At 41.4% G+C, this 10,000-nt stretch overlaps 2 non-coding genes across 2 annotated transcripts; both read left to right on the top strand.

The window, feature by feature from the left end:
• Nucleotides 1-6,009: 6,009 nt before the first annotated feature.
• Nucleotides 6,010-7,930, top strand: LOC148165351 (small subunit ribosomal RNA). The gene has a single exon (XR_015771549.1). It is a non-coding gene; the product is annotated as a small subunit ribosomal RNA (ribosomal RNA).
• A 1,616-nt stretch (nucleotides 7,931-9,546) lies between these two features.
• On the top strand, nucleotides 9,547-9,703 carry LOC148165352 (5.8S ribosomal RNA). The gene has a single exon (XR_015771548.1). It is a non-coding gene; the product is annotated as a 5.8S ribosomal RNA (ribosomal RNA).
• Nucleotides 9,704-10,000: the final 297 nt, after the last annotated feature.

The following is a 10,000-nucleotide window of genomic DNA, read 5'->3' on the forward strand; positions in this document are numbered from 1 at the left end:
CAAAATTCAAAAACAATATGTAAAATAAAGGAAAAAACAGTAATTTTTGACATTTCTGAAGTTCCAGACCTGACACATAGATGGCGCCATTTTAGGGTCAGGTCAGGTCAAATTATGCTTAACATTCAAAAAAAATACGTAAATTAACCCAGAATCTTGTAATTTTTGACATTTCTGAAGTTCCAGACCTGTCATATAGATGGCGCCATTTTTGAGTCAAAATAGGCGCCAAAATTCAAAAACAATATGTAAAATAAAGGAAAAAACAGTAATTTTTGACATTTCTGAAGTTCCAGACCTGTCATATAGATGGCGCCACTAAATTATGTTTTCGACTAACAGGTGGCGATACCAACATTAATAGTTACAGAAAGCTGTAATTTTTTTGACTTTCAAGTTTAGGTAACTGTTCTACAGATGGCGCCAGCATTGCTACAAATACAGGAACCTGTAGTTGTTTTTTGACATTTGACATCTTGACCTAATCTATAGGTCTAAAGATCAGCAATAGAATGGACTTCAAAGTTGATAATAAAGCTTTATTTTTTATTATATATCGTAAATGGATTGTGTTTAAGCATAACGTTTGAATGGTTATGCAACCGCTTAAACTAATTGTTGCCGAACTTTCGTCTTTCCTTTGCATTCTTGAATAACGGAAATATAGATGGATTATTTTTGTGCATGAATTTTAAATTGTTATGCAACCATGAAAACACTAATTATTTTCTTTTTTCGGAGTTTTTTCAGATTATTGAAAGTCTGACACAAAACCTGTCCGTAACTGCGGCGTTCTCGCCAAACGCTACAGCTTGAAAAATCTAAAATTCGCATAGTCTAAATGTCCGAGAAAAATCGAAATTAAATGAAAACGAACAAAAGTTCGGACCGAACTAACATTAATCGAAAGTGGATGTCATAATTTTAAGTCCCTAACTAAACGGGATCTAAAACCCTTTCGAAACTGTGGCGTTCGAATTTTGATGGAAAATTATTCCAAGTCCAAAGTCGGAACTGAAGCGTTCACATTGAACGCTACAGTTTCGAGAATCTATTCGGAACTGAAGCGTTCACATTGAACGCTACAGTTTCGAGAATCTATTCGGAACTGAAGCGTTCACATTGAAACGCTACAGTTTCGAGAATCTATTCGGAACTGAGGCGTTCACTTTGAACGTTACAGTTTCGAGAATTTATTCGGAACTGAAGCGTTCACATTGAACGTTACAGTTTCGAAAGGACAAAATTAACAAAGACCAAAAGTCCGAGAAAATTGAAATTAAATGAAAATGAACAAAAGTTCGGACCGAACAACATTAATCGAAAGTGGATGTCATAATTTTAAGTCCCTAACTGAACGGGATCTAAAACCCTTTCGAAACTGTGGCGTTCGAATTTTGATGAAAATTATTCTAAGTCCAAAGTCGGAACTGAAGCGTTCACATTGAACGCTACAGTTTCGAAAATCTATTCGGAACTGAAGCGTTCACACTGGCGATTGCTTATGCAACCATGAAAGCACAAATATGAAACGCTACAGTTTCGAAAACTCATTCGGAACTGAAGCGTTCACACTGGCGATTGTTTATGCAACCATGAAAGCACAAAAATGAAACGCCACAGTTGCGAAAACTCATTCGGAACTGATGCGTTTACACCGAACGCTACAGTTTTGAAACCTCGTTCGGAACTGATGCGTTCAAAAATGTCGAAATTTTTACAAGTCCAGTTTCGGAACTGTAGCGACTGCATGGACTTAGCGCGAAAAGGACACATTCAGTGGGAACTGTAGCGGTAGGGACCCGTAAAAAAAGTAAAAAAATAATAAAATATTTTATTTTTTGCTTTTTACCTTCCGTATACACAATTTTTTTTTTTTTTTTTTTTTTTTTTTTTTTAAAGTCCAAATTGGGAACTGTAGCGGTCAACAGAAAAAAAAACTTTTTCCATCAACCACATACAATTCCCATTTTTAATATAATATTATTATTTATATTAATATTATAATTATTCATAATATATTACTGAACATTTGCTTCTCCTCAGTTTCGTTCTTTGGTTTCCAATATCATTCACTCGATCATATTTAATTCAAGCTTGTTATCGGAGGAGAAACAAGTCTTTCACAATTTTCACCAGTTCTGCTTACCATGTGACGGATCTTTTGTTTTTCAACGGGCGGAACAATAATCGAGATTTTTACTGCTTGGTGTTTCGGGCTTTGTGTTTTATTTTATAGATCCGTCACATTATTCAAGTAAATTATTCAATTCAATTTGTCGTCTGCATTAGAGTCAAGATTATTAATTTCATCTCATTTGCAGACGACTTTGGATAAGAGCACTGGGTGGTCACGTTTTTTAACTAGCGGTGAATTAGCTAATTCGTTCGCAAAATGCACGTTACAGGCGGACTAATTCACATTTCGCTATTCATCGAGAAATTTTTATTCACAGCGGTATATTGTCTTTCTAGAGACTTACCACTTTTTATTTCATCGATGTATTTTTATTTTTAATTTAGCATAATATCATTAAACGGGGTCGCGATGTACGAGAGGTAACAGATCGTACGGACGCGCACATTTGATTTCATGTCAATCCATTCATCGTGCGTACTTGTCCGTCATCGCTGCCACTTACCATCACTACTCCCTATATATGCCACCGCGGCAGCGATCAGCTCTGAATCGCTCGATGCGTGAAACGATCGAAATCCCATAGTGCGCCGGCCGCTCGCTATGGGCGAGGGGTAGAGTAAAACGGTCTGATCGCTCGGTGCAAAAGTCCGTTTGGGTACTTAGAGACGGAATTTTAAAATTCTGATTTCGCAGATCAATTTCAAGGATTATTAGGACTCGAATGCTGTCGACCATGTTTTGTAAAAAAAGTTTTTTACGTTTTTACGGCAATTTGACTGAACGCTACAGTTTCGAAAAAAAGTCGGAACTGTGGCGTTCGATCGAAATTTTTCCAAGTCCGAAGTCGAAACTGTAGCGGTCGACCAAAATTTTTCTAAGTCCGATTCGAAACTGAGGCGTTCGACCGAAATTTTTCCAAGTCCAATTCGAAACTGTAGCGTTCGAACAAAATTTTTCTAAGTCCGAAGTCGAAACTGTAGCGTTCGGCGCTCATTCGTCTAAGTCCGAACTCGGAAGTGTAGCGGTTGACAAATTTACATTGACCAAAAGTCCGAGAAAAATCGAAATTAAATCCAAACGAACAAATGTTTGGGTCGAACTAGCATCGATAGAAGGTAGATTTTATAATTTCAAGCTCCTAATTAAACGGGATCTAAAACCCTCTGGAAACTGAGGCGTTCGAAATTTTGATGAAAATTTTTCTAAGTCCGAAATAGGAACTGTGGCGGTCGAGCGAAATTTTTCTAAGTCCGTAGTCGAAACTGAGGTGTTCGAATTTTTGATAAAAATTTTTCTAAGTCTCATGTTGGAACTGTGGCGGTCGAGCGAAATTTTTCCAAGTCCGAAGTCGAAACTGTAGCGTTCGAACGAAATTTTTCTAAGTCCGAAGTCGAAACTGTAGCGTTCGGCGCTCATTCGTCTAAGTCCGAAGTCGGAAGTGTAGCGGTTGACAAATTTACATTGACCAAAAGTACGAGAAAAATCGAAATTAAATGCAAACGAACAAATGTTTGGGTCGAACTAACATCGATAGAAGGTAGATTTTATAATTTCAAGCTTCTAATTAAACGGGATCTAAAACCCTCTGGAAACTGAGGCGTTCGAAATTTTGATGAAAATTTTTCTAAGTCCGAAATAGGAACTGTGGCGGTCGAGCGAAATTTTTCTAAGTCCGTAGTCGAAACTGAGGTGTTCGAATTTTTGATAAAAATTTTTCTAAGTCTCATGTTGGAACTGTGGCGGTCGAGCGAAATTTTTCCAAGTCCGAAGTCGAAACTGTAGCGTTCGAACGAAATTTTTCTAAGTCCGAAGTCGAAACTGTAGCGGTCGACCAAAATTTTTCTAAGTCCGATTCGAAACTGAGGCGTTCGACCGAAATTTTTCTAAGTCCAATTCGAAACTGTGGCGGTCGAGCGAAATTTTTCTAAGTCCGAAGTCGAAACTGTAGCGTTCGGCGCTCATTCGTCTAAGTCCGAAGTCGGAAGTGTAGCGGTTGATAAATTTACATTGACCAAAAGTCCCAGAAAAATCGAAATTAAATGCAAACGAACAAAAGTTACGGTCGAACTAACACCAAACAAGGGTGGCTGTGATAATTTCAAACCCCTAACTAAACGGGATCTAAAACCCTCTGGAAACTGAGGCGTTCGAAATTTTGATGAAAATTATTCTAAGTCCGAAGTCGGAACTGAGGTGTTCGGTCGAAATGCCGTAAAAACGTAAAAAATATTTTTTTCAAAACACCGTTAACGGCATTCGAGTCCTAATGACCCTTGAAATTGATCTGCGAAATCAGAATTTTAAAATTCCGTCTCTAAGTACCCAAACGGACTTTTGCACCGAGCGATCAGACCGATTTACCCGACCCCTCGCCCATAGCGAGCGGCCGGCGCGCTATGGGATTTCGACCGTTTCGCGCATCGAGTGATTCAGAGCTGAACGCTGCCGCGCTGGCATATATAGGGATAGTAGTGGTGGTATGTAGCAGCGGACAAAAGCGTACGATCGAAATGTGATTTTATGTGCGTCCGATTATCTTGTTACCTCTCGTACACCGCGACTTACCCGTAGTTGGGACGATGGCCGGAATGTGTACCCTGTGGACCCACCATCGTTTGAGGGATGACAAATCTTGCCATTGACCATGCACAGCGAGATTGCGGATGCGGCGAGCGTTTCTATGTTAGCGGTCCAAATGCAATCAAAGATTTTATGTGTTCGTGTCAGAACGACCAAAAATTAACAAATGCGTCAACTCACTAAAGTCCGAGCGAGAATTTTGAAATAAATAAAATTTCATAAACTCGTAACGTGTGAATATTTCTAAAGAGAAATCTCACAATAAACCGTCGCTTTCAATCTAGCGAAGAGTATGGAGAATGTTTGAACTTTTGCTTGTCGACGACGATATTTTTTCTTTACGATAAAATTTCAAGTCGATGTGCCCAAAAATCTCTAAATTTTGAACTGGGAAATTATTTCTTCGTCCGATGAATCGCATTGATCTCTGTTTTTGACGAAAAAAAGACGGATAAAATGCAGCATTCAATCAAGGATATAAAATAAAAGAAAAATTTTCCGTAAAAACTATATTACAATGGAGGATTATGTTTCTACTTTTCGTCCGATGAGTCGCAACAAAAATAAGTAATCCATCCGTCGTTGTTCGTTTAGTCGATCTGAATGCACTGTAAAAATTTATTAAAGTAAAATGTTACGTTTGCATTTCATGAATTTTGACAAACGTGTACCGAAATGTGTACAAATTATTTATTTCGACGACGACGACAACTTAGAACGGATGAATAAAATTAATTGTTGCAAGATTCAAACAAGGATGAAAAAGTCATAGAAAATTATTCCGTAACCATGATATTGGATTATTTTTTCTTCACTCTCTCCTCCGATGAGTCGCAACAAATAAAAATCCATAAATCAATTCATCCGTCGTTGTTCGTTTAGTCGATCTGAATGCACTGTAAAAATTTATTAAAGTAAAAATGTTACGTTGCATTTCATGAATTTTGACAAACGTGTACCCCGAAGTGTGTACAAATTATTTATTTCGACGACGACGACAACTTAGAACGGATGAATAAGAATAAAATTGTTGCAGGAGATTCAATCAAGGATGATGTGAAAAAAATGTCGAAAAATTTTCCATCCAGAAAGATCGCGTGGCGTTACGTCTCTTCTTACGAGGTTTTCGTTTCGCAGACACGCACACTTTCTTCAAAACAATAATAGGAAAGTGTTCAGTTTTTTATAAGAGCAGCAGGTGTCTTTCCGAAATTCTACGATTATTGTAGCTTATATGACTAGAAGGAAAGAAAGACTAAAACTCTCTTATTTTAAAACAAGAACGCAGTTCCCTGGTTGATCCTGCCAGTAGTCATATGCTTGTCTCAAAGATTAAGCCATGCATGTCTCAGTACAAGCCAAATTAAGGTGAAACCGCGAAAGGCTCATTAAATCAGTTATGGTTCCTTAGATCGTACCCACATTTACTTGGATAACTGTGGTAATTCTAGAGCTAATACATGCAAACAGAGCTCCAACCGGAAACGGAAGGAGCGCTTTTATTAGATCAAAACCAATCGGTGGCGGTCTCCGTCATCGTACAACTTGGTGACTCTGAATAACTTTACGCTGATCGCACGGTCTCGCACCGGCGACGCATCTTTCAAATGTCTGCCTTATCAACTGTCGATGGTAGGTTCTGCGCCTACCATGGTTGTAACGGGTAACGGGGAATCAGGGTTCGATTCCGGAGAGGGAGCCTGAGAAACGGCTACCACATCCAAGGAAGGCAGCAGGCGCGCAAATTACCCACTCCCGGCACGGGGAGGTAGTGACGAAAAATAACGATACGGGACTCATCCGAGGCCCCGTAATCGGAATGAGTACACTCTAAACCCTTTAACGAGGATCAATTGGAGGGCAAGTCTGGTGCCAGCAGCCGCGGTAATTCCAGCTCCAATAGCGTATATTAAAGTTGTTGCGGTTAAAAAGCTCGTAGTCGAATCTGTGTCCCGCGCCGCCGGTTCATCGTTCGCGGTGTCAACTGGCGTGCCGCGGGACGTCCTGCCGGTGGGCTTAGCTCGAGAGGGCGGCCCAACTCAATCCCGCCGCGGTGCTCTTCATTGAGTGTCGAGGTGGGCCGGCACGTTTACTTTGAACAAATTAGAGTGCTTAAAGCAGGCTAAAACTTCGCCTGAATACTGTGTGCATGGAATAATGGAATAGGACCTCGGTTCTATTTTGTTGGTTTTCGGAACCCCGAGGTAATGATTAATAGGAACGGATGGGGGCATTCGTATTGCGACGTTAGAGGTGAAATTCTTGGATCGTCGCAAGACGGACAGAAGCGAAAGCATTTGCCAAAAACGCTTTCATTGATCAAGAACGAAAGTTAGAGGTTCGAAGGCGATCAGATACCGCCCTAGTTCTAACCATAAACGATGCCAGCTAGCGATCCGCCGACGTTCTTCCGATGACTCGGCGGGCAGCTTCCGGGAAACCAAAGCTTTTGGGTTCCGGGGGAAGTATGGTTGCAAAGCTGAAACTTAAAGGAATTGACGGAAGGGCACCACCAGGAGTGGAGCCTGCGGCTTAATTTGACTCAACACGGGAAACCTCACCAGGCCCGGACACCGGAAGGATTGACAGATTGAGAGCTCTTTCTTGATTCGGTGGGTGGTGGTGCATGGCCGTTCTTAGTTGGTGGAGCGATTTGTCTGGTTAATTCCGATAACGAACGAGACTCTAGCCTGCTAAATAGGCGTATTTCGACATCCCAAAGGCCCGTCGATCCTGGGTTCGCCCGGTGGTCGTGCGCGGTTTTTACTGTCGGCGTACAAACAATTCTTCTTAGAGGGACAGGCGGCTTCTAGCCGCACGAGATTGAGCAATAACAGGTCTGTGATGCCCTTAGATGTTCTGGGCCGCACGCGCGCTACACTGAAGGAATCAGCGTGTCCTCCCTGACCGAGCGGTCCGGGTAACCCGCTGAACCTCCTTCGTGCTAGGGATTGGGGCTTGCAATTGTTCCCCATGAACGAGGAATTCCCAGTAAGCGTGAGTCATAAGCTCGCGTTGATTACGTCCCTGCCCTTTGTACACACCGCCCGTCGCTACTACCGATTGAATGATTTAGTGAGGTCTTCGGACCGGTACGCGATGGCGTTTCGACGTCGTCGATGTCGCTGGGAAGATGACCAAACTTGATCATTTAGAGGAAGTAAAAGTCGTAACAAGGTTTCCGTAGGTGAACCTGCGGAAGGATCATTAACGTGTCCTCGTACACACGAATTTTGACATATGTATAATTTATTATTATGCATTTTTATTTGATCGTGTCGATGTACACTTTATGTTTTTACAACACCGTCGTCGATGACATGGAGTCGACGGCACGATCTTTTGTCGTGCCGTTGCTTGTTTCTTTTTGAAACACCGTGTGTACGACGTTTTGAACTACGAATCGTACATATTCGGAAAAACAATAGCGTTACGCTGGCCCGCAGCGCCGGTCCTTGCGATCGAGTTTTTCACCTTTTTTGAACGAGAAAAACCGAATTCGCTCGGGCATACGGCTGTTTCTTCGGGTACCTAGATTTTTTGATTTTTTTTGTACTATCTCTCGATCTTTTCCAATGATGGAAAAAAGGAGGGACGCTTTCGGTTTTTCGACCGGATCGCGGAAAGTTGTGAACTCCACCGCGAAAGTCGAAAGACGTTAGAAGTCCTCTTTTTTCGGACACACGGAGAGGATGTAGCAGAGTAGTCGAGAAAGAAGAAAATCGCAGGTGTCGAATTAGGTTACGACTCCGTGGGTTTTAAATGATTTACGCCCGGCTACGGGACCGGCGAGAAACGCTCCCGATTTTACGATTCGCGTGAATGATGTTCGTCGTTAGACGCTTCAAAGAGTTTTTTGAAAGCGCCGTTAAACGAGCGATCACACACACATCACACCTTGCTTTTTTAATGTTTTTGGTAGATGTGGTAAAGTGATTTCGTTAGAAACGGTAAAATTCTCTTTACGGAGCGTACGACTGCACCATTTCAAAATTATATACACCGTCAATCGTCATTAAGTCACGATATAGAACGGTAAACTTGAGGATTTTATGTTAGACGCTCAGTCTGGCACGTCTATAGATTTTTTCGTCAAAATTCACGATCTGTCTTCGGTTTGGCGACGAAAAAATATAGAAAGAAAATTGAAACACGAACACAAAGACCGCCCGCGAAAATCTCTTTTCGCTTACGGCGGATACTAATTCGCTTTTTCATAACGAGTACGATGATGTAATGATGTGTTGATTCCGATCGATCAAAAACCGTCTCTTCGTCACACTTTTTAAAGTGCTTGACACACGCACACTAAATGAAAGACACAATAAAGGAAAACTACCGAAAATGTAGTTTATGAGAGAAAGCAGCATTATTTATTAAAATTATTGCTGAGAAAAAGGAAATTGGCAAATTCCTAATTAAAATCGTATCGAACATGTCCCATCTTCACACATACATGCTCGTACTTTGCGTGTAAAAGCGGAGACCGCGTGAAAAAGAAAAGTGCTTCTTTTTCGGTGCGCGGATACAAATTTGTGTTTGGGTTAATATTTTTTTTAATTTTTTCGTACGCGTAAAACTGAGACCGACGATCGCGTTCCCTTTCAGACGAGAAAGTACGGACGAAAGACAATTAAGAGCGAGAATCATAAATATCCATACCACAACACCGAAATTTTAGACGTGGCACGTTTCGGAACCACGAAGATCATTTTCGTTTCGGATGTACGCACGTACGCAAAAATTTTTGCAAGACGTGTATAGACAGCTGGACGATCGGCATGATCGGGGTTCTTGTGGAACGAGCGTTTAAATTTTAAAAAGATTACCCTGAACGGTGGATCACTTGGCTCGTGGGTCGATGAAGAACGCAGCTAATTGCGCGTCAACTTGTGAACTGCAGGACACATGAACATCGACATTTCGAACGCACATTGCGGTCCTCGGATATAATGTTCCCGGACCACTCCTGGCTGAGGGTCGTGTCAATTTCAAAGACTGCTCGGTTTTCGTTTTCGGACGAAAACGTCGGAGCGTGTTGGATGTGTTGCGACGCGTCGAATAGGTACTCATTAATGTACGTGATCGTCACTTACGTCACGATATAACGACGCACGCCTCGAACGTGTGCCGAGACGTTTACTCGAGCGTGTTTTTTCGTCAAAAAGGACGGGACGGGTATGCTTTGTATTTTTTTTTTACAAAGTCCGTCGGACGTCCACCTTGCGAATCATAAATACGAAAGTGTTTACGTCGGCACATGTTCTTGCGTGGTGTGTC

This window comes from Gnatocerus cornutus, unplaced genomic scaffold (genome assembly GCF_029298725.1).
Source record: "Gnatocerus cornutus isolate USDA-ARS CGAHR unplaced genomic scaffold, icGnaCorn1.1 ctg00000361.1, whole genome shotgun sequence".
Taxonomy (NCBI): domain Eukaryota; kingdom Metazoa; phylum Arthropoda; class Insecta; order Coleoptera; family Tenebrionidae; genus Gnatocerus; species Gnatocerus cornutus.